Source organism: Pygoscelis adeliae, unplaced genomic scaffold (assembly GCF_000699105.1).
Source record: "Pygoscelis adeliae isolate BGI_AS28 unplaced genomic scaffold, ASM69910v1 Scaffold46, whole genome shotgun sequence".
In the NCBI taxonomy this organism is placed as follows: domain Eukaryota; kingdom Metazoa; phylum Chordata; class Aves; order Sphenisciformes; family Spheniscidae; genus Pygoscelis; species Pygoscelis adeliae.
The window spans coordinates 832,257-838,325 of record NW_008824931.1 but is presented as its reverse complement, the minus strand read 5'-3'; positions in this window follow the sequence as shown (position 1 = coordinate 838,325).

The following is a 6,069-nucleotide window of genomic DNA, read 5'->3' as shown; positions in this document are numbered from 1 at the left end:
CACCCCTTGCCGCCACGTACCACACTCTGAACAACGTGCGTGAAAAAAAACAACCCCTGAATTTAATGGCTTTATTATAAACAGAATCGTATTTGAAATGTTATGCAAGACATAGATTTAACAAAGGTTAAAGGTTTATTTGCAACTCCATTGCTTTATTGTCCACTTCTTGCATTCTTTTAATCTTTTTTAAACAAGCTCTGTTAAATCATTGATTCTTATTTATCAAGAAGAAGGATTTTATTGTACTACTTCTCTCCCCAAATGCCCTTCATAGGCCACAACACCCCCAACCCTCCCTATGAAAATGATGATCGGCAGCAAATGAGCCAGAGTCCAATATCTCCAAGTCCAACTTCTTGATCAACCCGATTTGCAATTTTACTATTTGTCCGGCGAGACAATGTGGCATCAGGCTGACAGCAGTAAAAGAATTTGAAAATCTCTAATTAGGAGAGCTGCGGAGCAATTAACGCATGTCAAATTTCACTTCATCAAGTGCCACTCTGATTTTCCCACTAAAAATTAATGGACTTTTTTTTTTTTGTATGTGCATGTGTGTGTCCCCTCAAGGCAATGTTGATTCAAATCTGCTCAAGATGCAGCGTTGCACAGCTAAGCATCTTCTTGATTACAACCCGCCACACTTCTAACTGCTTTCATTCTCACTGCCACAGATACTTTGTCAACAGTCAAATTACGCCATGCTGATAACAATGCATAATGGTCTTCCTCAAAGGAGGCTCCTGTCATGGAGCAGCCTTTCATAAAAACCGACTGGTTTCTTCTCCAGGAAATAGGTCTGGCTGAAAAAATGAAGTTTTTGTTGTTTCAGCATTGGTTGCAATGTAATTTTGTTTGTTTGTTTGTTTTCTTTTTTTTCCCTTCTACTTCCCCCCCCCTTGCTATAATTTATTTATTTTTGAGCTCATCTGAAATTATGGCAGGGGACTGTTTGAAGAGCTATACAGAATGGAAAATATTTATAATCACTGCTTGTACAGGCTTTGCTTAACCACTTTGCTCCAAGACATTTTCAAGAGCAACATCTTCCTTCCACTGCCACTCATCTCTTTTTTCCTTTTTTTTTTTTTTTTTTTTTCCCTTGCTTGTAAGAAGGTGCAGGGCAGCATCCCGCACTCTTTGCATAAGCACAAGCCCCACTGACGTCAATGGAAGTTTTGCCGGAGCAAGGGCTGCGCGCCTTGGCCCGCTGCTATAAACACATTGGGACTTTCTCTTTTAATGGATGGTATTTAGATTCTGCGTGGGGCTTGTTTAACATGCACGTTTGCCAGAGTCCTCAAACATCGCAGGGCACGCAAGACAAATTGCCTTTTCGTCGGAGCAGCATGGAGGGCAGGAAAAAAAGCACTGAGCTATCCCAGCTAGTTTTCACCTTCCACTCCCTGCTCCCCCCTTTTTCTGGGAGATCAATAACAGCAAAAGCCAGAGGGTGTCATGGGGCAGGATTTCCAACAAGTAGAAGTGGAATTAATAAAAATAACATACTTCAAAGATTTTTTTTTTTTGCCTTTACGTTTCAGAGTTTAAATATAGGTGTCTGCTCACAAACTTGGGGAGAAGGGGGGTTAGCACACACAGCCCTGTCTATCGCTGGACTTTTTGCTTCTAACCACCCCAATGATATGGGTAGGGCACGTACGCCTTGGTGTGCGCGCGTCTGTGTATGCTATAAAACAAAGCCAAAAGCACACATTGCCTTTTATCTGAGTCATCTTTCCATCGATAACTTCTTTCTTGCTGCAGATAAACGATGGATGCTGCAGTGCCAGGTAAGGCGGGCGCTGCTCCACCCGTTACTTTCCTATACCCTCCCCGTTTATAGTCACCCCCTCCCCTCCAGGCATTAACATCGTGCAATTAACTCTCTCCGGCATATTTAGAAATGTGAGATTTGGGGTATTTGGTTACTGAAGTCTGGATGTTCCCCTCTTTGTGTCCTCCAGCTAGGACAGAGAAACGAGTCTTCCCCTAACAACACAGCCCGGTGCACGCGCGGTCCTCGAGCATCCCCAGACCGACGGCACGGCAGCCACTGGGCCTGCAGGTTAATACACGTGTAAGTGCACTTTTTTTATTTCATGTCCTTCCCTAAGCTTTAAAAATTATCTTTTAAAAAACAAAGCAGAGATTATACACTTTGCCTCAACACTCCTGCCCTGTTTTTTTTGGGGGGTGGGGGGAGACACCAGAAAAGTGCTGTCATAAAAATAATAGGCAGGGCCATAAATTAAAGAAAGAAAGAAAGAAAAATGTGATTATGTAACGCATCCTGCAGTAATCAATTTTACCTCCAATATCTGCTTTTGTTTTCAAAATGCTAAATAAACAATACATAATGCATCCCTCATCAGCCAAAACCATGAGGGCTCTGTGCTCAAATAACAGGAAACATATTCAATTTTCCTAACAGAAGACAGTTCATTAAGCTGTGCCACATCAAATAAAACTTTAATTTCTCCAGCATCAGAGTCGCAATGAAAGCAATTGAGGAAGATGAGCCATATGGTACTTCTATCAGCAAACACATATTGCTCATTCCCCCAAAGTTTTCTAATTCTGCTCCCCAGACCTGTGTAATATAGATAATGTGCTCTGAGCGCAGCAACCATGAGCTATCTGGTGTACACTTCTAATACTGTATTTAATGGGAAATAATGAATCATAAAAGCCTGCAGAAGACGGCTTTTGCTAACCTAAATCTCAGCTGTAATTTCATTGTTCTGTGCCTAAGATGCTGTTTGCCCTTTTCAAACAACAGCAGTTGAACATAATTATGCTGCTACAAACCTGGGCTGCAAAAAAGAAAGCCTTCCTAATACAACCAAGTTTTTATTAACTCTTGAAATCCTGAGCTTGGGGCAACTACGGGCTGTCAGAGAGCTGCCTGTCAGGTTTTAGCGTTCATTAAAGCACATGTATATCCCAATTTCTACCGCGTAGCCCCACAAATTAAATTGATGACTCTCACATCGGGCCAAAAATGCAACAGGAGAAGTCTATGAAAAATTAGGAAATGTGCTTGACATCGGGAAATCCGACACTTGTCTGCTCTAACATCTGTAAGTGCCAAAGCCGTATAACCTAGTAAGAGGGGGATTTTTTTTTTTTTTTTTTTAAAAAAAAAGGTAAGTCTATTTTTCTTCTTCTTGCCAGATATAAAAATTGCGGTTAGTGCCTTGAGTAAAGGGCCCTCTAAACTTTATAGTGTTTATCCTTCGTTTATAAATCTGTAATGATCTAGTTAATGATATCATAAGGTTAAAAGTTAAACAGTACTGTATTTTCTCTGCCTTTTTCTCCTCTGCCTCTTAGAAAGTAACCTGTGTGTCTCCGAGAGAGGATCTGGGTTGTTTTCTGAAGAAGCCTATAGGTAAAGAGACATCTCTGCGTTCACACGGGAGGATTCATAAAGGCAGGGACGAGAATATAAAGGTATTATTTTGACGTGACGAGTCCTGCTTGGAAAATGTCTTTGACTCATCCGAAGTAAGCCTCTTTCTTTCCTCCCCCCGAATAGAGGGCTAATTTAAAACATTGTCTAGATATGCTACTTATACATATTGAAAACATATTTTAGTGGCTGTGTTTGTTTTGGCAATATATGAACCAAAAAAACCCCAATTAAATTAAAAAGAGCGACTTTTAAAAGTTAGAGATTGCCTTTTAAAAGCTTATTAAAATCAGCATGTTAGATGTCTGTCTTTGAATTAGCTCAGAGGCTTGATTGCTTTCATTAAAGCTGCCTGTTTGGGTGCTGCTTGGTGAATGTTCAAGTCTGTTTTTTTTCCCCCCTTCTCCCCCCGGCCCCGAGCTGCTTCTCGCTACTTGTCAACTTGGATTTTCCCTCCAAATTTTGAAAGCAAAACTCGGATTTTTTTTTTAGCGAAGCGACGGCCACCCCCCTTGCAAAACATCACGACAAAAATCACCAGCAACCCGAGCCAGAGAGAGACCAACAGGTAAAAAAAAAAATTAAAAAATAGCCAAAAAAAAAAAAAGACGACACCCCCAAAACACCCACCCTGACCAAACCAACTCCCCCCAAAACCCCACCCCAAGCCACCAAAAAAACCAAGCCATCACATTGCTCATAGCCCATGAATGCCTTAAAAACAAATGTTTAAACAGGTTTTTTTTTTTTTTTTTGAAGCGGCGGCAGAAAACCTCTGCATGCTCCGATGGGTTACAATAACAATGCTCTATTGCAATGTAAAACAAGCTGGAGGAGAAAAAGGTGCTTTTTGTTACCATTTTATCAAAGCTGTTCATCTTCTAGCTGCAGGCAGCATTTTGCTGGAATTGCAGATATTTCTCTGTCCGGGCTCCTTTGTTTGTGCATCTCATTTGCATATATTTATCTCCAGCTGAGGGTGCTTTCAGCTCATTAAGGCCTCCCCTCGCATTATTTCATAAGCCAGCTGCTAGGAGGGATTTCACCTGTGGTGACTGAGAAAAGAGGGGTGAAAAAACCAAATTCTTCATTAAAAAAAAAAACAAAACCAACAACCAAGGAAATCTTCTGACTCTCTTCCCCTATAAATGGGCACCATTTGTGTTAAACAGCCTCTTGTCATGATAGATGCCTCCTGGGGTCAGGGGGGAAAGTTGATTTGAAGGTCAGCAGTAAAACAACAGACAAACCAGACGCCAAACTGGTTCCTTAGCTGTCGGTGGGAGCAGCGGTACAACCAGGTCTTGAACCTTTTTCAACCTCTAATAAAACAGGGGAAGAATCTGAAGTGGAGCAACCAGGCCCCGGAGGAAAAAAAAACCCACAAATAATATCAATATCGAGCAGCAACGGGAAACAACGGGGCAGCTCTCGGCGTTACGGGCACGCCGCTATTGTTTCAAGAGCCAGGGAATTAATTCCACTTATTTATTTAAGGCGTGTCAACTCGCTGCCTAAACCTGTTTCGGTGTCAAGATGAATAAAACTTTTATGGCTCATAAAATAGAGCCATTCATCTCAATGGTCTTTGTGGTGCCTGAGTTGTTTTTTTTTTTTCCCCTCTCCTCCTGGCAGGCTGAGCTGGGCCGAAATCTCGGCGTCCCGGCGCTACCAGCTCACTCGTAGGAGCAAAGAGAATTTGGACGGGGCATCGCAAGCTAAACTTCTGGGTTTGATTACAGATGGAAAACGTTAATTCATCATAATCACGCGCAAAACCCCTTCCTCTTTATCCCCATCCTAAAACCTACAATGAATTTACGTCATCTATATGGAGCTTTGGACCAACAGGTAATAAAATACAATAAAGCGCGCTTTTTATCAGGAAAAAAAAATCCCATTAATTATAGTTCATGACTACTCTAAACCAAATGTTCAAATAGTAGTTGGAAATGATGCATAAAATCTCAGCATGTTCTGATAGGTTATAGAGTCAGTGGTTTATTGCAATGTAAAACAAGCCACAGGAAGAGAGGGTGGTTTTGTTTACCATTTTCATCAAAGCTGTTCATCATGTTGATATACTTATGCTATACCGTGACCCCTACATACATTGCATTTCATTTATTTATTTTCCACGTTGTTGCCACTTTTGCTGCCTTTGCCTCGGAGAAGTCAAGTAATTCTCCGGCCCCTTTGAAATATGTCTCGTCTGCACCGAATTTCTGCCAACAAACCAACCGATAGATACGGACGTAAGAAATCTTTATTATCGTCAAGTAAGGTTTTCTTTTTACTTAATCTGAGGCAATTAGTACCTGAATAAACACAGACTAAGTAATCTACCTCCTCTAAAGGTAATTAGACTTGAAAAGAGCTGTTCGGCTCTACCCAAGGAAAGCACAGCTCTGATTAAAACACTTTGGAGATTCGCTTTCATCCCTATTCCCTTTTGCCCCAGAAAACCTTTTATAAAACCCCTATAAGTTTTAATTTCCCCCCATGCCAAACCGAGGGGCCGCTCTTGGCCGTTGCCGCCCTCTCCCCCCACCGCCCGCAATCTTTCACCCCGCTTCTCTTCTTTTTTTGCCTCTAATCTAATCGCCAATTCCTTGGCTTGGCCAAATAGTTAAAAATGTTAAGTGCTGCTC